The following is a 27686-nucleotide window of genomic DNA, read 5'->3' as shown; positions in this document are numbered from 1 at the left end:
TCTTTGCTAATATTTTAATTAAAGGGGCAACTAGTGACTGTTGGAATCCTTACAAAGTGTTAACTCATTAGAGTTGATAAAGACAATAATTATGTAATTTAGCATGGTTCAGTATGATTGATCTGATCCTACGATGAGATGTTAAGGGCCAGAACCTGAAACAAGATACTAAGTGGAATTGAGGAGACAATGTTTAAATCTAGTTTAGAATTAATTTAATCCTACAACATATAATAGTTTCCCAGTGATATAATGATTGGTGTGTACTCAGTGAACAGCATATAAGCAAGAAGCTCTCGGGGCCAGACACAGAGCACTCTGGGAGATACAGAAGCCCACAAGCCCACTCTCAGAGGCAGAGGCAGATTCATTCCATCTTCCACCTTTGTGCTAGCTGGAGGCTGAAGAAAGCAGAGGCAGAAGCAAGGGACAAGCTGCAAGAATTCTTGGCATCAAGGAAGGAGAAAATAAATGTTTGGATTTTATCAGCTGGCTGTATTTGCGGTGACTATTACTTGGAACCGAAACTAAGGCTGCCTCCAGAAACCTGCCCAAGAAACCTGCTTTCAGAGAGAACGATCATATTATTATAAAAAAAGAAGAGAACACCATAGGTGACATAGTGGATAGAGTGCCAGCCCTGAAGTCAGGAGGATCTGAGTTCAAATCTGGCCTCATGCACTTAATACTTCCTAGTTGAGTAACCCTGGCAAGTCATTTAACCCCAATTGCCTCAGCAAAAACATATATATATATATGTATGTATGTATATATGTATAACCATCGATATTCATTACAGAGATTGGTCTGAAATTTTCTTTATCTGTTTTGGCTTTTCCAAGTTAGGTATCAGTGCCATATTTGTGTCACAGAAGGAATTTGGCAGGACTCCTTCTTTATCTATTTTTCCTAATAGTTTACTCAGTATTAGAAATAATTATTCTTTAAATTTTTGGTAGAATTCACCTTTGAATCTATCTAGCCCAGAGTTCACTAATGACTTGATCAATTTCTTTTTCTAAAATGGGACTAATTGTCTAGAAGCTGGAAAATGAATGGATGCCCATCAATTGGAGAATGGTTGAGTAAATTGTGGTATATGAATGTTATGGAATATTATTGTTCTGTAAGGAATGACCAGCAGGATGAATACAGAGAGGACTGGCAAGACTTACATGAACTGATGCTAAGTGAAATGAGCAGAACCAGGAGATCATTATATACCTCAACAACAATACTGTTTGAGGATGTATTTTGATGGAAGTGGATCTCTTTGATAGAGAGAGCTAATTCAGTTTCAATTGATCAAAGATGGGCAGAAGCAGCTACACTCAAAGAAAGAACACTGGGAAATGAATATAAACTGCTTGCATTTTTGTTTTTCTTCCCAGATTATTTATACCTTCTGAATTCAATTCTCCCTGTGCAACAAGAAAACTGTTCAGTTCTGCACACATATATTGTATCTAGGATATACTGTGACCTATTCAACATGTAAAGGACTGTTTCCCATCTGGGGGAGGGGGTGGAGGGAGGGAGGGGAAAAATTGGAACAGAAATGAATGCAAGGGATAATGCTATAAAAAATTACCCTAGCATGAGTTCTATTAATAAAAATTTATTTTAAATAAATGAATAAATAAATAAATGAAATGGGACTATTTAAGTAATTTATTTCCTTTTCTGTTAACCTAGGCAATTTATATTTTTGTAGTTATTCCTCTATTTCAATTAGCTTGTAGAACTTGCTGCCACACAGCTGGGCAAAATAGTCCCTAATTATTGTTTAATTTCTTTGTCATTGGTATTAAGTTCACCCTTTTCATTTTTGATGTTAGTGATTTGTTTTTTTCTTTCCTTTTTCTGATCAAATAGACAATATGATTATCTATTTTATTGGGGTTTGTTTCATAAAATTAACTCAGCTTTATTTATTAGTTTAATAATTTCTTAGTTTCAATTTTATTAATTTCTCCTTTGAGTTTCAGAATTTCTGATTTGGTATTTAATTGGGGGGGGGTTAAATTGTTCTTTTTCTAGCTTTTTTAGTTGTATGCCTAATTGATCTCTTTTTCTATTTTATTCATGTAGCTATTTAGAGATATAAATTTTTCCCTAACAACTGCTTTGGCTGCATCCCATGGATTGTACTATGTTGTTTCATTATTGTCATTTTCTTGCAGGAAATTGTGTATTGTTTCTGTGGTTTGCTGTTTGACCCACTCATTCTTTAGAATTAGATTATTTAATTTGCTATTAGTTTTTACTCTTATCTTTCCCTGACTCTTTATTGAATATAATTTTTATTGCATTGTGGTATAAAAAGGAAATACTTACTATTTCTGCCTTTCTCCATTTGATTGTAAAGTTTTTAGGTCCTGATACATGGTCAATTTTTGTAGAGGTGCCATGTACTGCAAAGAAAAGGTGTATTCCTTTCTGATCCTCCTCAATCTCCAGAGATCTATCATATTTAGGTTTTCTAGGATCCTATTAAGCTCCCTAATTTGTTTCTTGTTTGTTTTGTGGTTAGATTTGTCTGATTTTGAGATGGGAAAGTTGAGGTCCCCCATGTAGAATAATATTGCTATCTATTTCTTCCTATAACTAGCTTAAATTATTCTCTAGGATTTTGCCTGCTCTACTACTTTGTACATATACATTGAGAATCCTTACTATTTCATTATTTATGGTACTCTTTATCAAAATGTGCTTTCCTTTCTTATGTCTTTTAGTAAGTTCTATTTTTACTTTTACTTTATCTGAGATCAAAATTGGTACCCTTGCTTTTTTTTTTTTTAATTTCAGCTGAAGCATAAAAAATTCTGTTCTAGACTTCTTCCTTTACTTTGCATGTGTCTCTCTGTGTCAAATGTGTTTTTTTGTAAAGAATATATTGTGGAATTTTGTTTTTTAATCCACTCTGCCATTAGCTTCTCTTTTATCCAGCATTGATCCCAACACACTAACAGCTATGATTACTAGCTCTGTATTTCCCTTCTTCCTATTTTCTCCCATGTATATACTTTTGTTCTCTTTCCTTTGTCATATGTTTTTTTTTACCCATCCCACCCATTACCTTACCACTTACCATCCTTCCTTTAATAGTCATTTTAACTCACCAATATCTTATCTTCTTTCAACACTTCTCCCCTTCTCTTACCTTTTCCCCTATTTCTTCTGCCCTCTCTTCTATCCTGTACCTACTTGTTCTTTTCCTCTTCCTCCTCCTACTTTTTTATAGGGTTAGATAAATTTTATACCTAATTAAATGATAAAGTTCTTCTCTCTTGGAGCCAAAACTGATGAGATCAAGCTTCAAACAATGTTTATCCATCTCTCTTTTTTCCCTTCATTGTAATAGGTCTTTTGCACCTCTTCATATGAACTAATTTTACAATTTCACCTACCCTTTCTTCTTTTTCCAGTACAAACCTATTTCTAGTCTTTAATGTCTTTTTCTTTAACGTCATAATATCAGAGTCCATTGGGGACCACACCCTCAGTCAATGTGATTGCCCTCCACTCCCGTCTGCCCCAGTGACAGATACTGTTTTCAAGAGTTACAGATATTGTTTTCCTATATAGGGATGTAAAATATTTAACCTTTAAATAATATATATTTCTCCCTGTTTACCTTTCCATGTTTCTCTTGAGTCCTGTGTTTGTAGATTAAATTCTCTGTTTGGTTCTAGGTTTGTTTGTTTGTTTGTTTCCAATAGAAATTATTGAAAGTCTCTTACTTCCTTGAAGCTCCATCACCTTCCCTGAAAGATGCTGCTAAATTTCTCTGGGTAGTTAATTCTTGGTTGTAACCCTAAGTTACCTTTTCCCCTATTTCTTCTGCCCTCTCTTCTATCCTGTACCTACTTGTTCTTTTCCTCTTCCTCCTCCTACTTCCTCCCCTGAAAGATGATGCTAAATTTCTCTGGGTAGTTAATTCTTGGTTGTAACCCTAGGTATGGTATTCCTTCTAGAATATGGTATTCCAAGAACTCCAACTTTTTTTTTTTTTTTAGAAGCAGTCATATTTTGGGTAATCCTGGCTGTTGCTCCTTGGTATTTGAATTACTTTTGTCTGGCGGTTGCAATATGTTTTCATTGAGATTGTAGTTTTGGACTTTTTCAACAATGTTCCTTTTGGTTTTCCTTGTGGAATCTCTTTCTAAAGGTGATTGGTGAATTCTTTCCATCAGTATTCCCCACTCTGTTTCTAGAATCTTGGTGGCAATTTTCCTTCATAATCTCTTGTAGAATGCATCTTGACTTTTTTTTTAGTCATGCCTTTCAGAATGTCAATACCATTTTTATTATAGCACTTTATTTTCAAAATATATACATTGATTTATTTTTCATCACTGATCCTTGGAAAATCTCATATTCTAAATTTTTCCCTTTCTTCCCCCCACCTCCTCCCTGAGATGGCAAGAACTCCAATGTATGGTAAAGATGTCAAAAAAATACTTAAATCCAATATATGTATACATATTTATACAATTATTATGTTGCACAAGAAAAATCAGATGAAAAAGGAAAAAAATTAAAAAGAAAATAAAATGCAAGAAAAGAGCAAAAGAATGAAGAGGTTATGTTAGATGCAGATGATCACAAGATCATTGGAAATAGCCTCAATCATCTCATTATTGAAAAGAGCCAAGTTCATTAGAATTGATCTTTATCTAATCTTGTTGTTGCTGTGTACAATGATCTCCTGGTTCTGCTCATTTCACTTAATATCAATTCAAGTAAGTTCCCCAGGTCTCTGTAATCATCCTGCTGATTTTACATAATGTTCATATACCATAACTTATTCAACCATTCTCAAACTGAGGGATACCTACTCAGTTTCCAGTTTCTTTAGGCCAATAATTTGTAAATTGTTTCTTCTGGATCTGTTTTCCAGGTAAGCTGTATTTCCAATGAGGTATTTCATATTTTCTTCCATTTTTTCATTCTTTTTAGTTTGGCTGATTGCTATTTAATAAATTCATTATTTTCCATTTGCTCTGTTCTAGTTTTTAATGTGTGATTTTCTTCAGTCAGCTTTTGTATCTCTTTTCTATTTGGTTAATTTTATTATTTAAGGAGTTGTTTTCATCAGACAATTTTTTCTTTCCTTTTCCAAACTGTTGACTCTCCCACACATACCTTTCATTCCTTTTCTCATTTTTTCTTCTACCTCTCTTATTCGCCTTTTAAAATTTTTATGAGCACTTCCAAGAAGCCACTTTGGGCTAGAGATCAATTCATAAATCCTTTTTGATATTTCTTCTGTGGACGTTCTGTCTAGGTCTGAGTTTGTGTTTTTGTCTACCCTTTCACCATGGTAGGTTTCTATAGTCAAAGTTCTTTTCTCTTTCTTGCTCATTTTCTTTCCTTTTCTTTTGGTTTTTCCTCTTTTTTTTTTTTTTTTTTACTTTTATGGTTGAGCTCTGCTCCTGGGGTAAAGGTGATGCTGTCCCAAGCTTCCTGTGCAACTCTGAGTCTTGAATTTGAACACAGGGGCTCCTTGTGTTTTGCACAAGGTAGCTATGACAGCGCTTTTCTGGAAATAACCTAGTTTCCCAGAGTTTGCCCTTTGTGCTGAGACTTGAAGCTGCCTCATTGATTTACTCCTCTCTTGAGCTAGGACTGAGGGTCTTAGTAGCTGATTAGCTGTGATTAAATCCTGTCACCAAATTCCCTAGAGTCTATCTGAGCAGGGCTGAATATCCTTTTCACCCCATTGAAACTGACTTTTCTTTAAGTTTTTCCAGTCTTTCTTGAGTTGGAAAGTGGCTTCATTCTATCATACTGTGTTCAGAGACCTAAAAGAAAGCTGGGAGAGCTTGAGTGGCTTCCTGACTTTACTCTACCACCTTGGCTCCATCCCCTATTCTAACTTATTTTTCCTTTCTATCTTATTTTTTTTCTGCAGCATGCTAAATATGGAAACATGCTTACAATAATTGTGCATATTTAACCTCTATTCATTACTTATTAAAAGGAAGGGGAATTGGGGGAGAAAAATATGAAGCACAAGGTTTTGCAAGGGTGAATTTTGAAAATTATCTTTGCATATATTTTGAAAAACAAAAGGCTATTATTAAAAAACCTATTCTTCCCCAAAGATTAATGTAAAATGGATATCTGTCCTAAAGGAATTACATAGAACTCAAAAAAGACTTTGAAAATCAGAGACTGAAGAAAAACTAAAACTAAAGTAAAATAAAATAAGAACCATCCAAGAAAAATGAAAAAATTAAGAAAAATTAAAATTAAAACTTTGAAAGAGCCAGAGTCTTAAAGAAGAAAAATATTCCCTGAAAATTAGAATTAAGCAAAGGGAAGCCTGTGAAGCTTTAAGAGATTAAGACATAAAAAAGTAAACTATAAAGAATGGGGAAAAAAAGTAGAGAAGATGAAACTTCTTATAAGAAAAACAGTGGATCTGGAGAAAAGATCAAGAAGAGAAAACATAAGAATAATTGGAGTACCTAAAAGCTGGAATCAAAAAAAAAAAAGAACTTTGACACCATACTACAAAAAATAATCAAAGAAAATTGTCTTGAAGTGATAGAACATGATAGAGAATTAGAAATAAAAAAAAATCCATTGATCACTACCTCACAGAATCCTACAAGGAAAACATGGAGAAAAAATACTGCTAATTTTCTTTTTTTAAATAGCTTTTTATTTACAAATATATGCATAGGTAATTTTTCATCATTGACACTTGCAAATCCTTTTGTTCCAACTTTTTCCCTCCTTCCCCTCACCTCTTCCCCCAGATGTTAGGTTGACCAATACATGTTAAATATGAATAAGTATAAGTTAAATACAATATATGTATACATGTCCAAACAGTTATTATGCTGCATAAAAAGAGTTGGACTTTGAAATAGTGTACAATTATCCTGTGAAGGAAATCAAAAATGCAGGTGGACAAAAATGGAGGGATTGATAATTCTATGTAGTGGTTCATAGTCATCTCCTAGAGTTCTTTCCCTGGGTGTAGCTGGTTCAGTTCATCACTGCTCTTTTGGTGCTGATTTGGTTCATCTCATTGTTGAAGTGGGCCATGTCCATCAGAATTGATCATCATATAGTATTGTTGTTGAAGTAAATAATGATCTTCTGGTCCTGCTCATATCACTCAGCTTCAGTTCATCTCTCCAGGCCTTTCTGAAATCATCCTGTTGGTCATTTCTTACAGAACAATAATATTCCATAATATTCATATACCACAATTTATTCAGCCATTCTCCAATTGATGGGCGTCCACTCAGTTTCCAGTTTCTGGCCACTACAAAGAGGGCAGCTACAAACATTCTTGCACATACAGGCCCCTTTCCCTTCTTTAAAATCTCTTTGGGATATAAGCCTAGTAGTAACACTGCTGGGTCAAAGGGTATGCACAGTTTGATAGCTTTTTGAGCATAGTTCCAAATCACTCTCCAGAATGCTGGATATATTCACAATTCCACCAACAATGTATCAGTGTCCCAGTTTTTCCATATCCCTTCCAGCATTCTGCATTATCCTTCCCTGTCATTCTAGCCAATCTGACAGATGTGTAGTGGTATTTCAGAGTTGTCTTAATTTGCATTTCTCTGATAAATAATGACTTGGAGCATCTTTTCATATGGCTAAAAATAGTTTCAATTTCTTCATCTGAGAATAGTCTGTCCATATCCTTTGACCATTTAGCAATTGGAGAATGGAATACTGCTAATTTTCAACAACCCCAGACAAAAGAGAAAGGTTTTTTTATTGTAAATTGTTTTATTTTTCTGGTTATACATGTATACTAACTTTTAAATACACATTTCTTTATGAATCCTGTTGGAAGAGTAAAATCATGACAAAAGTGAGAAAGTCAGGGAAAAAATAAAAATAGATAAAAGAAGTGAGCATAGCATGTGTTGATATACATTGTCTCTGTAGTTTTCTTTCAGGATGCAGATGAGTTTTATATCCAGAGATTAATGGGATTACTTTGGAACACTGAACCATGGAGAAGAACCAAGTTTTTCATAGTTGATCATTGCATATTCTTGCTGTTTCTGTGCAGAGTGTATCCTTGGTTCTGCTTATTTCATTTAGTATTCATTCCTGTAAATCTTTTCAGACCTTTATAGAATCAGCTTATTCATTATTTTTATATATTTTATATATTTTGTTATCTTCACATACCACAATTTATTCAGTCATTCTGCAGTCATAGACATCTACTCATTTTCCAATTCTATGGTACTACAAAAAGAGCTGCTATAAATATTTTTGCACATGTGAATCTTTTTCCCTTCTTTCTGACTTCTTTAGGATACAGACCCAGTAGGGGCACTACTAGATTAAAGGGTTGGCACAGTTTTTGATAGTCCTTTGGTCATAGACCCAAATTGCTCTCCAGAATGCTTGGATCAGTTCACAACTCCATCAACAATGCATTCCAATTTTCCCACATATTCTCCAACATTTATCATTATCTTTTTCTATCATCTTAGTCAATTAGAGAGGTGTGTAGTGGTACCTCAGTGGTTTTTTAATTTGCATTTTTCTAATCAATAGTGATTTAAAATATATATTTTATGTGACTAGGAATAGCTTTAATTTTGTCATCTAAAAATTGTCTGTTTATATTCTTTGACTATCAATTGGGAAATGACTTGTATTTTTTAAAATTGCTACTTTTTAATATATTTTATATACATTATGTACTATAAATTCTTTATACATTTTAGATATGAGATCTGCATCAGAAACACTGGCTGTAATTTTTTTTTCCCAGATGTGTATTTCCCTTTTAATCCTGATTCAGTTGGTTTTGTTTTGTGTGAACCCTTTTTAATATAATGTAATCATTGTTGTCAATGTTACCTTTCATAATGTTCTGTAGTTTTCTTTTGTCATAAATCTCTGCCTTCTCCAAAGATTTTATAGGTAGATTATCCCTTAATCTCCTAATCTACTTATGGTATGACCTTTTATGCCCCAATCATGTATTCATTTTGACCTTATTTTGGTATGGACTGTGATATATAAGTCAATGTCAAGTTTCTGAAATATCATTTTTCAGTTTTCCCAGAAAATTCTGTTAAATAATGAATTTTTATCCCAGAAGCAGGAGTTGGGGGGAGGAGGTTATCAAATACTACATTACTATAGTCATTGGTTGTTGTATCCTGTGTATCTAACTTATTCCACTGATTCAGCTCTCTATTTCTTAGTCAGTACCAAATGGTTTTGAAGACTGGTACTTTATAACATAGTTTTAGGTCTGGTATTGCTAGGCTAGCAGCCTTTGTATTTTTTCATTAATTCATTTAACATTCTTCACCTTTTGTTCTTGCAGATAATTTTTGTTCCTATTTTTTCTAGCTCTCTAAAGAATGTTTTGGTAATTTGATTGGGTATGGCATTGAAGAAATAGACAAATTTAGGTAGGAATGTCATTTTTTATTATATTACCTCAGCCTTCCCATGAGCAATTGATGATTTTCTATTTGTTTAGATCTGACTTTATTTGTATGAAAAGCAAACGAGAAAGTTTTATCATTTTTAAAACATTCAAACATGCTGAAGCTACAAATAGAATTGTATAGGATTTATCAATAATTATATTAAAAGACCACGAGTCCTGAAATATCATATGTCAACAACAGAAAGAAGTTGACCTGTGGCTAAAAATATCACATTCAACAAAACTAAGCCAACATCAAAAACTAAATTTGTAAGATTCAGTAAGGATAAACTTTATGTTTTGCATATGGAAATATAAATGGTATGTCTAAATTTGACATCAATAACAGGGTAGTTAAAAAGTAAGATTTTGGCAGATCTTGAGTATGATCTAACTCTAAAAAATTAAAATTGGAGTATAGAACTCTGTAGATAATGGTGGTAGTACAATGTGTGCAGATTAATTGGGAAGGGATAAAGAGGGAGAGAAAAGGTGTATAATATAAGGTGGAGTACCAAAAGATGTTTTGATTAATGAGAGTGGGATAAGGTAAAGGGAGAAAATAAGGGAGGGATTCATAGGTGGGGGGAGGGGATTAGGTATTAGCAACCTAAGTTAAAGAAAAGAAATAAAGTAGAATTCGCAGGAGTAAGTAAGAAAAGATACACAAAAACACAATAATAAGAATCAGGATAGAATTTATTAGGAAAAAATTATATTGTTATATCACTAGAATTACAGGGATAAACTTAAAATAATTAGGTATAAAACAATGTATAAAATTAATTTATTGGAATGAAAGATATGAACTTCAAATGGAAGTATCTGGGGAAAAATGAGTATTATTACTATTCAAAAACTATTTTCAAGAAGTAGGCTAATGATTGCTGAAAGAACGTTGGTGTTTATAAAAAGAGATCATTTTATTTATCTTAACTAATGATTATCCTTTAAATTTGTTTTCTTATTTTATTCCCCTAACTTATTTCTGAAGATTGAGAATATTATTACTTTCTCCTTGTTTCACTGGAAAATTTCTCAATAGTTTTCTTCTTCCTATTGGAATCAATACTAATTTATGATTTTAGGTATCTTCTTTGGATGATATTAAGGAAAAGTTCTTCCAACTATACTTTTTAAATGGTATTTAATATAACAGTACTGTATTGTAATAAATGCAAATGAAATTTTCCAGATATTAAAAATATTTATTTGTCTTGGTTTGTGTCATCAGTGAACCTAAGTATTTATTAAATTTTGAATCATAGCACCCATAATATGAATCCAACTGTCATCTTCTGGATTATTTTTTGGGATATATGTCAACATGTCCTCTATATAAAGATTTTATTTGAGATTTTATATTCATTTCCATAAGAGAAATTGATCAATAGTTCTCTAATTTCTTGTTCTCTTGTTAATAGCATCAAAACTACTTCTGTCTCATAAAAAGAGCTTGATGGAATCATTTTCTCCATTTTTATAAATATCATTCTCTTTGTGGGTTTTTTTTGTTTAAATTAAAATTATTTATTTGTTTAAAACAAATAAAGAACAGAAAAAGAAAAAAAATCTTTACTTTGTGAACAGTAAAACATGAGAGGATTCAAAATTCAAAAGAAGTTTCCATTTCAAAAAACATTTATGATAATAAAAAAACTATATTCATTACTGTCCATCCTTTCTTTGTTTCTTTGTAGGTTTTCTTTCTTTTTTGCCCCTTTCTTCCCTCTACTTGCCGCAAGAAGGTTGTAATTAAGCATGGAGATGCAAACACACACGCGCGCGCACATACACACACACACACACACACACACACACACACACACACCTGCACTATCGCAATATTCCTCTCATACTTATCAAATTATTTTAAATAGTTTTAAAAAATATTGTATAATATGGTTGACATACATTATAGTTTTCCTATTTTTTCTATTGGTTAAATCTCTTTTTCTTTAACTTTGTCTTAAATTGATGATTACTATCCCTTCTTTTCTTCTAATAAATTCTTCTTGACCATTTTTATTATGCTTAAGTGTCTCATATTTCCTATCCCTGCTGACTCCTCTGAGTCTTGACTTAATAGCTAGACCTGGCATCCTTTATAAACAGAAGTTCCTCAATTATACCCCACTCAGACTTCCAATGTCCCACACTGTCTGGGAGATAAAAATCCCTCTGACTGAGGCCTATGCTAGTTTGCTACCCAGTTATCCCAGGGCTCACCCCTGCTTTTTAAGAGGAGCTAGCCTGGAGATATTTACATCTCCAGCAAAAGTTCTATCTTGGCATCATTTTCTCTTGCTATTTTAGGAGGACCACTCTTCTGTCCCAATCTTGTTTATTTTTATCAATCTATATTCACACTGAGGCATCATTTTGTCTTTTGTGTGGGGAAAATATGGAGATCTTGACATTTTTTTCTGTACTCCATCATCTTCCCAGAATCTTCTCTATAAATAATATTCTTAAAATCTTTGGTAAAATTCCATTTGTACATCTGGACTGTGGTTGTTCATCCCTATTTGGACAATATTTTATTTACTTATGTTGGTTATCTTTTTGAAATGGTATACTTTAAGATTCTACTCATTGCCTTGTTAGCTAGGGAAATTTGTAATTTTGTAGATACATAGCAATTTTATCGAATTTTTAGTTTATGGGGTATAACAATATGAACAGTATTTTTTAAACATGATTGTCCCTATGGATTTTGGTAATTTATCTTTCTTATTTTTAAAATTTATTGTCACATTTATTTTATTTTAGACCTTACTTTGCTTTATTTCATTTGAAGTATATTTTATCTCATTTCATTACTTTTTATTATTTATGTATACATGATTGCATGTAGTAAATAGTAATGGTTTGATCATTTTAATCCATTCTTTCAATTTCTTAGAGATTTCAACAATCAATATACAGTTAGATTATATACAAAAGAAAAATTTGTTTTCTTCCTTTTAATTATATATATATATATATACACACATATATGTATATACACATACAAAACACATACAATACACATACATACATGCAAATGCATTCAGACTCACATGTAAACATAATTATGTGTTCTTTGTGTACCTCAGATTATGTGTGTTTCTTTTTTTTCACCAAACAATATGGTTAAAATGTTCACTACCTTACATTTATGATTTTGTTTAGCTGACCACATGTAAAAGGAAAAAAAAAGTCAGATATTTATGATTCACTTGAATTGTTTTCTTTTTGTTTTGTCAGTTTGCATGTAGAATATTCTGTTATCTTGTAATTTCTTTTTAAAGTTTTACTTTTATTTTTTTCTTTTTGTTTCATATATCTTTTTTATTTATTTTTTTATTTTTTAAGGCTTTGGATCTATTTCCTAGATGTTATTTTAGTTTAAAAAGCAAGTGAATATTTATTAATAAATAGTTGATTAGTAATTGATTAATAGAGTAGATAAATAATGTAAATAGTAAAATTGATTGGCATAGAGAGGTAATCTCAGCTTCAGCAGTTTGTCACAACTTCTGAATTATATTCAAATATGTAATCTAATTACTTAAATTCTTAGTGCTATACTATCTAAGATTCTAATTTTTAAGGAAAAAAGGATGAATTGTAGTAGTTGAGAAGACTGTTCCTACTAAAATCACTGAAATCATAGGTCTAGACCCCATAGCTATTCTATTTAGTTTTTCTTTTCCTTTTTTAAATAAAAGATACATGCAAAGATTGTTTTTAATGTTCACCCTTGCAAAATTCCATTTTCTAATTTTTTCTGCCTCCTTCCCTCCATTGCTTCTTCAAGACAGCAAGCTATCCAATAATAACAAAAAATGCCATTACAAAAAAGGGCTGCTACAAACATTTTTGCACATGTGTGTCTTTTCTCTCTTTTATGATCTCTTTGGGATGTAGAATCAGTTGAGGCAATTCTAGATCAAAGGGTATGCAGAGGTTTTGTCTTTTTTTAATAATAGATTTTTATTTTCAAAATATAAGCAAAGATAGTTTTCAGCAAAACAAGTTATATTTGTTGTATTTTACAATTTTTTATTTGGAGGGGCATAAGAGAGGGGGGAGAAAAAGAATCAATCTTGGATTATTTCACATTCCATCATTTTTTTCAGGATTCTTGCAATTCTCATTTTACACAATCTTAACTGTTCTGTATTATACATTTTATTAGGTTACTTAAAAATAATGTTGAAGGAGGCTAGCTCCTCTTAAACAGCAGTGGTAAGCCCTGGGATAACTGGGTAGCAAACTAGCATAGGCCTCAGTCAGAGGGCTTTTTATCTCCCAGACAATGTGGGACATTGGAGGTCAGAGTGGGGAATAATTGAGGAACTTCTGTTTATAAGGGATGCCAGGTTTAGCAATTAAGTCAAGACTCAAAGGAGTCAGCAGAGGGAACTATGAGACACTTAAGCATAAAGTGGTCAAGAAGAATTTATTAGAAGAAAAGGAGGGGTAGTAATCATCAATTTAAGACAAAGTTAAAGAAAAAGAGATTTAACCAATTATTAAAAATAGTATTGAAGGTATAAGAAAAGTTCCTGTATTTTGTTCTTTTATTATAGCTTTTTATATACAAAGCATATACATGGGTAATTTTTCAAAATGCATGGAGTGGCAAAAACATCTGTTTCAATTTTTCCCTTCCTTTCCTTCACCCCTTCCCATAGATGGCAGGTAATCCCCTACTTATTAAATATGTTAAAGTATATGTTAAATACAATATATGTCTGTATTTTGTTCTTAGTAAAATGAATTCATCAGATAGACTAACTGACATTTTAGAACGTACAGAGATTCTTCCCTGAAGGGTTCATATATGAAATCAGAAGGATAAGGGAAGGAAAAAGAAAAGACAAATAGGAAATAGAGGAAAATAGCAGCAGCAGGTCCTAAAAAAAGAGGGCATAACCAAATATAAGTGACCAAAGAGAGGATGTCTAAAGGTCTCATTATTTTTTTGGATGTGAAAGTGCTTCATGGGCATAAAATCCTTAAGCCTTTAGTGCAATATGTGGAAGAAGGGTGCTAGAATTAAGATTGGAGGACTAACATTTATATCTTGGCTCTGATCTTTACAATTTGTGTGACTTTAGACAAGTCTCTTCATGTCACAGTTCATCTTTAAAGTGAATTGGTTTCACCATATGGCTTAGAAGGTTCCTTCCTTCTTAGATTCTTTGTTTATTAGCTACAAAGCTAAATATTCATCATTTTAATAATTACATTAAAAAAAAGTGAGTCAATGAATAGGTAATAATAATATCTGCATTTTAAAATACAGTTAAAATTGACAAAATATTTTTTCATTGTGACTCTAAGAATTAGATAGTATCATTATCACTATTTTATAGAGAACCAGGGCTAATAAAGTTCAAACTATTTAAGCATGGTGTCATACTAAATAATAGAGATAAGATTTGAACCAAGGCTCACAGAGCTTTTTCCAATAAGCTATGTTGCCTCATTTCCTTTGGCTTAGAGAGTTGTAGTTATAGATTTAAAGAGCTTCACATAGCCACATTGACTTCTAACTTCCTTTTTTTTTTTCAAAGAAACTGAAGCTAAGAAAGAAGTTACTTGCCCAGCGTCATACAGGAAAAAGATTGTCTGGGCCCTGTTTCCAGTTCAGGTCTGCACAACTTTCCTGCTACATCTTTTATTCCATTATATTTCTCTCAGTTTGTTTCTTAAAAGGAGAATGGGATGAGTCATGGTTCCCCCTTTTTTGTGACAGCATAATAATTGGGGGTTAGACACATTCATTTATAGGAGGAAAATTCTCTACTGTCTGAATTCCGTGACTCAAAATTAAAAGAAAAAGAAAAGAAAAGGAGGCTGGGATTAGTGCCAGATTGAGTAGAAATGATGCAGTCTGTCAGCAAGCCTTCAGGTAACAATATCATAATTTCAGAATTTTACTAACTATGGGAAGAGTAATTACAGATGAAGTTTTTCTTTTATTTTTTCTATTTTCAGCAAAACTGATTTCAGAAAGTAAAGAATGTATGTATTATAATGTGTCTATAGATAAAATTTGACAGTGAAGATGGTGGAAGAGGGGATAGGAGGGAAATATGGAGTAGTAAGTTCAAGGGCAGATTTTCTAGAAGTCTCAGAAAGGTTTAATTAAACTATCTCTTACTCAAAAGACAGGATTCTCATGTTAACATCTATCCCAACTTGTGTACTTCTTGATAATATTTCAGTGAGTTAACAGTTCTCTTCATGAGTTGATGGACTCACTTCTCCCCATCTGAATTCCATGAGGACATATAGGAAACTCTTCATAATTGTTTTGGATTGGAAGGGAGAGCTAATGCATTATTTATTATTTCCCTATACCTTATTGACTTTTGTAAGCTTTTCCAATGTCAACAAAATGAAAGATCCCTTAACACTTTTCCCCCCTGATATCAAGGACAATGAAGTATTTATACATAATCTATATGATATTTTACCTCATTTCCTCTTTCCTATATGGTTGTAACCCCTTTCTTATTGGCTTATTGTTTCCAGTCTTCTGACCTTCCAATTTATTATGTTTATAATAGGTATGTATTAGCAGATTAAGATTTACAAAGAGCTTGATAAGTATTGTATGATTTTATCTTCACCACAACTCAGAAGGTATAGGTGCTATAATTTTCACTATTTTACATATAAGGCTATTAAGGGAGACAGATGTTAAATCATTTACCTAGAGTCACACAGGTATAGGAATGTAAGACCTGATTTGAGCATAGGTCTTTCTGGCTTAAGATCCAACAGTCTAGTGTTGGTTACTGTCCAGTGGTTACTGGGCCACCTATGCCACATGTCATCTTTGTAATAAAGGTCCATATTCTAAGTTTAAAATTTAAGCATCTTTCTACCTCTTCATCCCCCACCCTGACATTTGATTGTCTTATTTCAATCCCATTTCAGAGAACATCCCTATGTAAAGCTGAAGGACAAATACAATTTCACTGATCACCATTTTTTAAACTCACTTCTGCTTTTCTGTACTTTATTTCAAACAATTTCCCTCATCTTCTGTTGATTTAAATCCTTCTTGTGAGTCAAAAGTTATTCAAGCTCTACTTTCTCATGCAACTTCTGGATTCCTGTCTCTGGAACTGAATTTTCCCTTCTTTCATTTCTCATGGTATTTTATTTAGACTTTTCTTGCATACCTGCCATATTGCAGTTTTTATTAGAGTTAAATGAGCATCTCTTAGACTCCTTGAGAACAATGATAATATTTTATTATATTTTATATCCTCAGCATTTTATCCATGGGCATCATAAACATTAGTGTTTAACGAATATTTTGTTGAATAAGAAGACTTAACTTCTAAAAATGACATCCTTCTTGGCATCCACTTTCAGAAGATTTTTGTGGGAGGAGAAATGCCTCTATTTTGCTTTGCCAATCATAAGCCAATTATCTTCTGGTTATTTTTCCTACATCTTCACAGACTTCACTACCATCTTCCTCCACTGCATTAAGAGAAAACATTTTGGAATCTTGTCTTGCTCATTGTTATATTTAGTCATGCATTAGTGGGTTTTTATTGAGTTGAAATCATGAGTGTGTTAACTAGCAAAGTCTTGATTTCATTCAAATGAAGTGAAGTTGTAATTGAAAGCAATCAGAATGAAGTGTCCCAATTTAAGAAAAGTCCTTTATGCAGATAAACTTGCTTGTACAAGAAGGAAAGATTTAAAGGGAAGGGGGGAGTAGTTAAATGGAATGGAGCAAGTCCTCTATTAAAATATAAAATAAAAGACGGTATTTCAAGAAAATACTAAATGTAAAACTTCTAATTCAGTCCTAAATAAATGAGAACATTATCATTATCAATACCACCACAATCATCATTGATAACTTGCTGTGGTTTAGCACATTATAGTTATAAAATATGTTAGCAGACATTGCTAGTATTTATACTTACAAACTTATACATGGAGAAGTGGAGGGAAAAAGCTATATGTCAGGCCTTGTGCTAGGTCCTAGAAATAGAAATAATGAAATAATCATTATTCTCAAAGATCTTACATTCAAATAGGGGTAACAAGAAGTATATATAAACTATATACAGCACAAATGTAAAATGGATAAAAATAAATATATCAAAAGTATTTAAATACAAGGGAATTTGGAAGGGAGTTGGGTATGTGTTAGAGCCAGCTCAAATTAACTCTGAAAGTTAAATTTTCAAATTTTAGAGTGAATATTTATATTTGGAAATTCCAAATTGCTACAAATCAAGAATTGATTTGTTATTTTGTTGATTGTCTAGACTTAAGAAAATGACAAAGAAAAATGTTAGTAATGAAGATCTAATTTAAAAGTGTTGCATGGGTATTTTTGAAAGTTTATATACATATATATGTGTATACACATATATATGTTATATACACATACACACATCGATACTTACATATGCATGCATGCATACCTATATATGCATGTGTACATGCATAAATATGTAGTGTGTTTAGCAGCACCCCTGGTAGTAAGATGCTGACATTTGAAATGATCAGAAAAGTCCTTATGAAGATACTGAATGTTTTGTAATTTAGATGATGAAAGGGATTCTCCAAGTAGTGATAAGGAAGAAGTGCAATTCAGGTATAGACAGCATGGAGGCAGAGGTGGAAGATGGAATAGCAACATAAAAATAATAGAGAGAAAGCCAGTATGATAGCATCCTAGAGTATGGTAGGTTGGGACCAAGTTATGAGGACTTTGAAAACTAAATGGAGTAATTTATATATTACCCCAGGGGCAATAGGGAGCCAATGGAGTTGCTTGAATGGGGAATGATGTAATCAAGTCTGTGTTTAAGAAAAGTTACTTTGGAAGATAAGTATAGAATGAATAAGAGGAGATAATAGAGGGCAGTAATAGGGAGGAAAGATGAAATAAAGTACTGCAGTAAAGAGAAAAAAGAATATTCTGGCATTGGCAAATACATAACTTCCTTCTGATGTAGATTCCATTAAAACAGATCCTTCAAAAAGCATAGCGGTATATAGAGAATTTGAAATTGGTATAAATGAAATTATTATATAAAATTTTGAGAATTAAATTCTACAAATTAGTGTATAATTTAGCCCTCTGTCCCTAATTATATAACAATCTAGTTCAAATATAAATATAGGATAAAGATAATAGCACTAAAAGGAATAGGTCTTACACATAATCTAATACTCTCATTTTATAGATGAGAAAACCCAGACTATTTTAAACCAGATTCTCTGAATCCAAATCCAGTTCTCTTCATTACCACTACTGCATGGTTAGGTATAGATTTATCAGTGTACTACCAAAATCTTCTTGGCACTCCAAATGCTAAAATATGTTAATAATCCACAATGTCTTTTTTCCTTTTTTTTTTTTTTTTTGAATAACAGGCTTCTAGAATGATCATTCATTTAAATGGAAATATAATATGGCACATCAAGGTATGCTTTTATATGGCTTTAGCAGGATGATTTCTGAGGCCCTTCCAAACTGAAAATATAGAATTTGATCATAATCTTGGGAAAAAAAGGGGATAGCAATTTGGGATATCTGGATCTATTGTAATTTTAAAAGTAATTATTGATAATATGTATACATTCACACACATCAACACTTTCTTATTTTCCAGTCATAAACCAAAAAATCTACTATCAAAAACATTCCATGATTCATGTCTTTTTCCTGCTTATAGAGCAAGGGGGGCAGTAGAACTGGAAGGAAGGTTTAATTCAAATTCCTTTTTTTTAAGACAAGGAGACTGAATCACAAAGGAGTTGTGCTATTCCCAACAAGTTGTTAGCCGTAGAAGTGAACAGTTAAGTAAAGTAGATTGTATGAAAATAAATATAACTTTATAAAATTGGGGAAATATATTTTTCACTCCTGGTAATTTTAAACAAACAATGTATCTCCATAAATAATTAACAATTGCCAAGAAGATCTACGCATATACCTAGATGGCATAGTGAATAGACTACTGAGAGTTGGAAAATGAATTCCAATTTGTCTTCAGACTCTAACAATGTGAAACTGGGAACATTATTCAACTTTTGTCTGCCTTAGTTTCCTCATCTATAAAATAGCGACAAACATACCAACTACTTCTTAGGATTATTGTGAGGACAAATTGAAATTATATTTGTGAAGCACTTTGCAAATTTCAAAATGCTACATAAATGTAGTTAGCCATTATTTACTTAAAAGTAATATCAATTTTGATTGAACACATTTAGATATTACTGAAACAAACAAAAAAGTACCCAATTCTCAATGAGAATAAGAGGAAGATGAAGAAAAGAAGAAGGAGAAGGAGAAAGGAAAAGGGAAGGGGAACAAGAACAAGAAAAAGAATGAGAACAAGGACAATAAAAACTATTAATAACAGCTAATATTTGTATATATACATATTCAATGTTAAGAGAAAAGAGTTTAGGATGCTAATATTGCCACTATGTATATAGTATGTGTCCTAGGACAAGTTACTTAAACTTTCCATGCTACATTTTCCTTCTTTGTTAAATTGATGGATTCTAATTTTAAAAATGTAAATTGAGAAGGGTGGACCCCTTGAACTTCACTTGCACTTCTAACATTTTACTCTTATGTCATGACAAAAGCCCTTCCAGTTTTAACATTCTTTCTTTTAAGGCTCTTTCCAGCCCTTGTATTCTACAATACTAAGACTAGTACTTATATTGTTCCTAAAATTTTATTCTAGTCAACCATTATGCCTCTATTGCTTTTCCTGCATTTCTAAGATTAAAGATTATGTTCCTTATTATTTCACTTACACAAAGTTTTTTGCCTATGATAATTATTATTATCATTTATTTATTCATATATAAGATCAAGAATTATCATATCATTTACATCAAACTTTTTTCTTAACACTGAATATGTATATATACAAATATTAACTGTTACTGCTAGTTTTGTGTATTTTTTGTCATTACTGTTCTTGTTCTCTGCCCCCTCATCTTCCTTTTCTTTTTTCCGCATCTTTACCCTTCTCCTATTTCCACTGATAATTTTTAGGTATTATTACTAAAATAAATAAATAAAAATCAATTGATCACCTCTCACAAGAATTGAATTTGGAGTTCATGAAGTTTTTACATATCTATAATCTATTGATATCTATCTAGATATCTAGCTATCTATATTGTTGGTTTTTATATATTTTTTTGAGGACCTTCTTTTAGGCTTCAACAAAATATCAAAGGACATACACAAAAAATTATGAACCCTGACTGGATACCCTATCACCAACAGCTTCACTCAACAATGTTATAAACATGGAATCTTTGAGTAATAGAAATAAAATAAGAGCACTTAAGAATAGTCTTCTTACCTTTTCATTGCACTCCTACATTCAACTGGAAAAGCAAATTTCTTCTTCTCACTGAACAGAATAGTTTTTGGCTAAGATCACTTTTTGAATTTTAAAAACATGTTGGCATTTCCTCAGCTTGGTTCCTATGTTCATGAGAATCAGCTTCAGCCTCTGCCTCACAGTTCCCCTATTCAAATAATCTATAATTCAAAAGAAAAGTGACAGAGCCAGGAATGGGGAGTCACCCTCTTCTCCAGAGAAAGGATAACTTTTCTTTAAACTAGAAAAAACTTCATCATTCTCCACTTGATCTCAGTCACCCAATGTGATTGGGATAGTTACATTTTATAAATGTGTCTTTTACTTTACTATAACTTATATTTACTTTACTATAACTAAAACTTAACTATAACAATGCTTATTATCATGAAAGTTATTATTATTGAAATTTTCCATCAAGTAATAAATAATTTGTGAGGTATTTTATAAATATTATATCAATTTTTCCTCAAACCAGTTTTGGTTGGTAGATGTTATTATTAACCCTCTTTTATAAATGATTTAATGAAGGCACTTAAATATTAAATCACTTGCCCAGGGTCAAACAGCTGGTAAGTGTCTAAAGTCATATTTGAACTTACATCTTCCCAATTCTAGATCCAGCTCTCTATCTATTGTACCACCTAGACACAGGTGAGATCTTGTACCTTACCTACTTCATACTTCAAACTCTTCAACATTTTTATCCATTTCTCCATCTTTCATGGACTTAAAAACTCAAAGAGGGGGAAAGAATAATATCTTTAGTAAGAAGGGCAATTCTTTATTTACCACTCAACTGAACTTTTAATTTTTTTCTCCAACATACCCCAAAGAACCTTCTCATCCTGAGAGATCACATCAGCCTCGTTATATACACATTTTCAGTACTCTCTTCTTCTTTGGCCTTCTGATTGGAGGGAAAAGCAGAGAGCACTTCCCAGAATCTCTATTTAAGTAATACACTCAGACCAGTCTTCTCTTAATTTCTCACCAAACTATACCTCTTTGAACATCTTCATCATTCCCCAAGTCCCCATTTCTTGATTCCTGTGTTCTTCCTTGACTTTATGGCTTCCTTTGGTGAGTTGTCTTCCCCCATTAAATTATAGTTCTCTTGAAACACAGGGATGTATTTAATTTTTGTATTTAGAGAATTATTTTCTTCAGTGAACTTTGTACCTCCTTTCCTAATTGACCAATTATGCTTTTTAAGACATTCTTTTCATCAACAGCTTTTTTTTATTTCCTTTTGTACCCCTATCAATTCTCTTCCTAATTTTTTTTATTTTCATATTTGTATGCCTCCAATTTAGTACAGAGCTTAGCACAATGTGTTTGTCATAGAAGATAATTAATACAAATTTATTGGCTATCTGGTGGAGTCTGTCCCCACTATTTCAGCCCTTTGATGGTAGCTGAATTGAGAGATTGAAATTTTCAAAAAGGTAAGCAAGACAACATCAATATTTATTACCCCGAGTTCTTAGTTTTTCACCTTTACATGATTTGAGAATGATTTCTACAAGTTTTGCAGTCATCTTTTTTGAAAAAAAGAGAGAACAGACATCCATTACAAATAACAATTTACAGCACACCACATCTTTACAATCACTCAATTGAATGAAATACATGGATAACATTATACTGTGTATTGTTTCTTATATATTAAAATAAAAACATTTGGTTTTAAAAAGCAAAATTCAGTCTTAAAAACTTTCCTTCAATAAGTCATCTCCCATGTATCTATTAAAATAAAGCCAAATTCCTTCATCAATAAAGCACAAATAGCTTTCTTCAATGGTATTCTAATTATTAAAATTAAGCAGCATCCAAAATATGAGACATAGTTATTTATAGTCATCATAGTCAATGACTCATGTGAGGTCTAGATGAAAGATGAATTCTATATTCATGGAGAGATTTTTCAGATGTTCTTATTTGTACATGACATTGGACTTATTGCATCATCTTCTTCCCTTCTCCTATTTCCTATCCTATGTTCACACCCAGACTAATAAAAGTAAAGATTTTGGATTATGAGATAATCAAAATAAATTATGTAAATATGATACTTTATGGCTTTAAAATGACTTTGTAGTCATGATAATATATGATTTTCATAATAATTTTAGGGGATAGGCATTAGAGCAATTATCATGCCCATTTTACAGATGAAGTAAAGGCTGAAGGAAAATGGCCTTTGCAGATTCACATGGATACTAAGTGGCAGTTCTGGGTATAAAAGCTATGTCCTTTTGTAGTAAAAGTTAAGTAAAAATGAAAGATTTAAATGTTAGTTCAGATATATAATAGAGGATTTCCTATCACGGCTCATGGAAAATTGTCAAATGATATGAACAAACAATACTGAGCTAGTATTTAGTTGAGACACACAGAGACAGAAAAAGACAAAAACAGAGGGACAGAGAAAGTCAGAGAGACAGAGATGGGGGAGGGGTGAAGGAGAAATAGAAAAAGAGGGAGACATAGGGAGAGGGAGACATAGGGATAAGTAGGAGAGAGAAAGAAAAAGAGGGAATGGGAGGAGGAAAAGGGAAAGAGATTGCCTCAACCTGGTTGGTTAGGGAAAATATCATGAAAGACATGGAACTTGTTCTCATATAAAAAGGATGAGCAGAATTTGGTTAATGAAAGTCATTCCAAGTAGGGAGAATGGTGCGAATAAAGGGAGGGATGAAAGTGGGAATATGCCAAGTACACTTTCTTGACAGTGAGTAGACCAAAACCACAGGAACAAAAGATTTGTAGGAGGGATAAAAGGTTCATAAATCTGGAAAAGTCACTGATTCATAAATATTCTCTCTCTTTCTCTCTCTCCTCTTTTTCTCTCTGTCTCTCTGTCTCTCTCACTCTCTCTCTCTCATTCTCTCTGTCTCTCTCTGTCTCTCTGTCTCTGTCTCTCTCTGTCTCTCTGTCTCTCTCTCTCACTCACACACACACACACACACACACACACACACAAAGACTTTCTCCCTGTCTTGTCCATGTTAGAAGTAAATGGCTAATTACTGGCCAGCATATTTGTTTTGACCTTCCTAGCAATTTGTTCATTCATCCTTAGACAAGTTGATGGCACCCTACCCCTGGAAACTCCAAGTATTAGGTAAACTTAAAGTTAACACTTAATGGGAAGAGCCAAATATAATTTGGCACTCCTAAACTCAAAAGCTTTGCCAAGATCAATACCCCAGTTAGCTATGACTGTATCACTATGCCCAGGTCTCTTCAGTGGTGAATGATTTCCACTGAACTATCTATATTTTCTTACCCATAGACTCTTCTAAACAACAATTTGAAAACATCATTTCTTATTGTTATAGAAGTTTAAAGTTAGAGATTGTTAGATTGTGAAAGAATTTTAGACTCATAGGACTTCAGCTTTCACAATTGGAAGAGATCTTGGACTGACAGAACATAGAACATCAGTTCTAAGAGAAGGAATCTTGTTTAACTTCTCTCTTTACCTCCCACCTACTCTTTTTTTTAAACAAATGAGGAACCTGAGTCTTTGAGAAAGATAGTAACCTGCCAAGGTCACACTCTTACTTTTCTTTCACTTTGCCCACTTCTCTTCAGGCTGTCAGGGGGTTATGTAGACAACTATGTAATTTCTCAATTCTGTACATAATGAGTTAGTGGATTTCCACTTGGGAAAGTAAAGAAGAGGCAATTTTTACATAATAGATCTATTTTTATTATGTGAGAAGATGAAGGAAAGAATATAAGGAAGACAGCCATTCAAACTGATATTTAAAAGACACTTAAAATTTTTATGAATAAAACAACAACAACAAAAAAGAATGGCTCTGTTTTCTTTAATGTTGGAGGCCAACAAAAGGTCTGAATTTGCAAACTACTCTCAAAGGAGGAGAATACAAGGTCACTGCAGTTTCCCATCTTATATTCAGTTAGCTAGAAAGGCAGGCTGACATGTGAAAAACTGTTAGTTTTTTTCCTCCAATGCTAATTGAATGTGCAGATAGAAAGGTACAAAAATGGTTGCATTAAAATGAAATATGTCCCTTGGGCACATCCCTCCATCTTTCCCTCCCCTTGCTGCCCTCAACACCATCAGAGTGATAACTTTTTTCTGACCAACAAAGCTAATCTATAGTTATTATATCTTTTTTGTCTCTTTTCATATCTCCTAATGGAAACATTCCAGTTGCTGCTGGCTAGAAAATTGGCCGTCTGAACTCTCCCTTTCGGTGTCTCTCTCTTCTCATCAGATTAGTGAGAAAATTCAGCATTGAATCTCTTTCAAACTCTTTTCCCTGCACAAGCTGGGAACACATGTTAGGGGCTAAGATTAAACCTTAATTTAACTCTGTCTCTCACCCAACTATCACCAGACTCATGGCCCAGCTTATCAAATCACTCTTGAAAAACTGTAGAAGTGAAGTCTCATACTTCATGCTCCTCCTTCTCTGTGATCTCATTTCTCTGATCAAAGGTCCTGAAAGTAAGATACAAGATGGCATTAGAGTGAAAGGTAAGAGTAGATAAAGTGAGAAGAGGTAGTAAATGCTAACTAGAGTATATTCACATTATTATTTGTACCTTCTATGTACACACATATGTGTGTATCAAATATGTCACCATATATCATATATATTCTCAAAGTGGTGTATAAGCTGAAGTGGTCTGAGAGAAACCACATATTAAATCTTATGGTTGACACCAAATATCTGTGAAAGAAATGATTGATTAGAAAAGAAAAATTACAACTCTGTCTTTGAGGTATTATGGCATAATGAAAGGAGTAGAAACTAGGAAATCTGAGGACCTGAATGCAGGTTAAATCTGAGTCTTTTCTGTCTCTGTCTGTCTGTCTCTCTCTCTCTCTCTCTTTCTCTCTCTCTCTCTCTCTCTCTCTCTCTCTCTCTCTCTCTCTCTCATGCTTTTATGGAGAAAGGGCCAGCTAGCCATATTAACTGTCAACTGATAGGAGAGGAAGTGCTGGGTATGCTGAAAAAAGAGAGAGAAGGCAGAAAGTTCTAAGCAACTCAATCTCTATTTCTAATAATACTATCTTAACCACCATGTGCTTTCAAATTCTGATGGAGACAGCTCAAGGTTCTGTATTCAAGAGTCTTGGGAATAGTACTGAACCCCAAACCACCCATTCTATTTCTACCCATAACCTACTCTGATAGGACAAATCCATTTGGAGGACCCTGTCTTATTTACTACTAATAACTCCTGTGTAACTGTTACTAACAGACATATAAGCATAAGAAGTCCGGGCAGCTCATCATTCCCTTAACCACCATTTCTATTTCCATTCCTAAAAGTCATAATCCAGAAAAAAACAGCTCCTCCAGAGCAGGAGCCAACTTTCCTCAACAATTAACAGCCCCATGCTACTCACAGGGTTCACAAACCAGAGTAGCCAAAGTAGTAAAGTTCCCCAAGGGAGAGACAAAAGAAAACTTGTGCTGGAAAAGTCAAACCATTATCACTACCATCTTGATTACCACATCCCTCAGATTGTAGTGGAGATAGTTCAGGACCCTTAACCCAAGAATCTTGGAAACAACATATCTTCAGCTTTTTGCTCATAGTCATTGTCCCAGGTAGTGGAAATTGCTCCCTCAGGTACTGCAAGTACATATTTTGCAGACACACAAAAATTAAAATACTTGTTGACACAAAATCTTTAAAAATGTGAAAAGTATTTAAAAAAACTGATGATTATATAATTTAATTTATACTAAAGGATAGGCATTTTAAAAAAAGGATAGGCATTGTCATTTGCTTAAGTAGCATGAGACTTACATCTGATTAAATCTGAAATCTTCCATAGGTATTGCTATCCCCTTTAGAATGTGAATTCTTTAAGAGTTAGCACTCTCTTGTTTTTCTACTTGCATCCTCAGAACTTAACATAGCATTTAAACATAGTAAGCACTTAATAAATGCATCAATCATTCATTTATAAGTAAAATAAGGATTTGAAAGTAGTTGATCACTAAGGTTCTTTCCAAAGCTACTTTGTGATCTAAAAATATATATTCTATGGTTTTAGGATCTCATTTTCTTTTTATATCTTATTTTTTAAATTTCTGAGGTAACTTCTAGTCCAACTTTCTATTACTGTATAATTTTGAGGTTCCCTATAAACTTCAATAATCTCTAATTTGAGTCAAATTTTCATCTCTGGTTCTACAATGCAGTCTTCAGTATGCTATGATCCTACCTTTATCAAGGAGACCTTTTCATCAAAGACTTGGCTAATGTTGAAAAACTGACCTCTAGACAATGGTAGATACAGTACAGAGCTGAAATATTCCAAAAGAACTATCGTATGTAAAACTCTCAGGATTTAAATAGAAACACATGCATTAACATAGGAACTTCCTTTCCAGAGAGTAGATTACATTGAGGAGATACAGAGAAATACTCCTATCAGGGAATTCATGGATTCTGGTGAGTTAGTCATGACCTTCTCAAAACACAAATATTCTCTTGGGTCTGACACACCTTCAAAGATAATTAAAATAGCAACAATCACCATGATAGCCAGCTTCAAAATATGAGCAAAGTTATCTACTTTTTCTCCTTCTTACACACACACACACACACACACACACACACACACACACACAGTTTTTTTCAAGTTATAATGTAATATACAGCTTCCCAAGCCTTCTTCCAATTCTTCCATTATATGTTATTTGATTAGAATATCATATGGTTTTGTGATTTTAAAATTGCTTTCAGTTCTGCTTTCCTATATTCTAGAATTTGAAGCCCTTCCCAAGTCTCCCATTCTATTTTTCTCTAAGTCTGCTCTCAGCTATAATATTTTTGTGTTTGATCAA

Source organism: Antechinus flavipes, chromosome 2 (assembly GCF_016432865.1).
Source record: "Antechinus flavipes isolate AdamAnt ecotype Samford, QLD, Australia chromosome 2, AdamAnt_v2, whole genome shotgun sequence".
Taxonomy (NCBI): Eukaryota; Metazoa; Chordata; class Mammalia; order Dasyuromorphia; family Dasyuridae; genus Antechinus; species Antechinus flavipes.
This window is presented reverse-complemented; position numbering follows the sequence as displayed.